The sequence below is a fragment of the Elephantulus edwardii genome, unplaced genomic scaffold, assembly GCF_000299155.1.
Source record: "Elephantulus edwardii isolate Elephantulus edwardi_28Jun2011 unplaced genomic scaffold, EleEdw1.0 scaffold00285, whole genome shotgun sequence".
Classification (NCBI taxonomy): domain Eukaryota; kingdom Metazoa; phylum Chordata; class Mammalia; order Macroscelidea; family Macroscelididae; genus Elephantulus; species Elephantulus edwardii.
In genome coordinates, this window is record NW_006400035.1 from 1,302,269 (window position 1) to 1,302,877 (window position 609).

Genomic DNA, 609 nt, shown 5'->3' on the forward strand with positions numbered 1-609 from the left:
GTAATGCTTATATATCATCTGATAGTTTATGTTTTCCAGTGGGGAAAAAAAGAAAAAGGTCATAAAACAAAATGGTACTTCCTATCAGAGGTAGTTGAAATTAGAATTTATTTCCTCAGGATTATAATGTAGAAATCCTGGAAGAAACCCTAACTCTGAATTTTTAACTACAAACTGCAGTATAAACTCTTGCCTTGTTTTTCAGCACACTGTTTTCAGATTTGTTCATTTCCATCATCAAATGTCAGGAAGCTCTAGTGGTAGAGACCATATAGAGCTGCACTGCTAACCCACAACCATGCTCTCTGGCATTTTGATGAGAAGTTTTGTTTTCTTGACTTGGAGATGCAATCTATATTGAAAGCCATAGTCTTTGTGGCATGAGTATGAGAACCATGCTTGCTGAAAAGTAAGAATACACAACCTTGTAAGCAAAGAGGATTTGGAGCACTTTCTGCAGAATGTCAATCTTCTTCATAATTTCCAGCTTCTTGGATAATTTGCTCTGCATATAGATTGGCAGCGTCAGGATGGATGGCGAAGAGATTGAGATTGTTCACAGCTTCAGTTTGCTCGGCTCCACAGTCAACACTCTTGGCACCAGCAGTC